Source organism: Trachymyrmex cornetzi, unplaced genomic scaffold (genome assembly GCF_001594075.2).
Source record: "Trachymyrmex cornetzi isolate Tcor2-1 unplaced genomic scaffold, Tcor1.1 scaffold394, whole genome shotgun sequence".
Taxonomy (NCBI): domain Eukaryota; kingdom Metazoa; phylum Arthropoda; class Insecta; order Hymenoptera; family Formicidae; genus Trachymyrmex; species Trachymyrmex cornetzi.
Window position 1 is genome coordinate 170,148 of NW_017298683.1, and position 571 is coordinate 170,718.

At 43.4% G+C, this 571-nt stretch overlaps 1 pseudogene; it reads right to left on the reverse strand.

The window, feature by feature from the left end:
- Window positions 1-571, reverse strand: part of LOC108764131 (putative nuclease HARBI1) — a 12,683-nt pseudogene that overhangs the window by 2,620 nt on the left and 9,492 nt on the right.

Here is a 571-nt window from a genome sequence, read left to right on the forward strand (position 1 = left end):
ATACATATATGTGTGTAATATGCATATCTAAAATGTCCTCTACGCCCATCGCTCGAGAAAACATTTCGGTCGCTTGATACTTCATTCGATGAAACTACGAGCTACGGCTATACTACACAACAGCGAGTTAGCGAGAAGGATTCTCTCTCTCAGATTCTCTTTCGCTGTCTCGTTCGCGCTCAGCGTGCCAAAGGCGAACAAGGAGAGAACGTAGTGCGACAAGGACAGAGCGAGTCGGCTGGCTTCTGCTACCAGTGCCAGTGGAAACAGCTGGAAAAACGTGAGTGCTCACAGCACTCACAGCGCATGCAAGTAATGAGAGCCTGAGCGTCCAGAGGGCGTAATCGGACGATACAAAATCGATTTTATCGATCTTGATTAACTTCGACCGTCACTCCAGCATCCCCTTAAGGGGATGCTAAACCGATTACCCAACTCAATCAAGGTCGATAGTACAGACTCTTTTAATTCCAAATTCAATAATAGTGGTGACATCTTTGATTTAGTTTTTACATTATATTATATAATATATATCATTCTGTCTTACTCAAACGCATACGTCTGTTCTTAT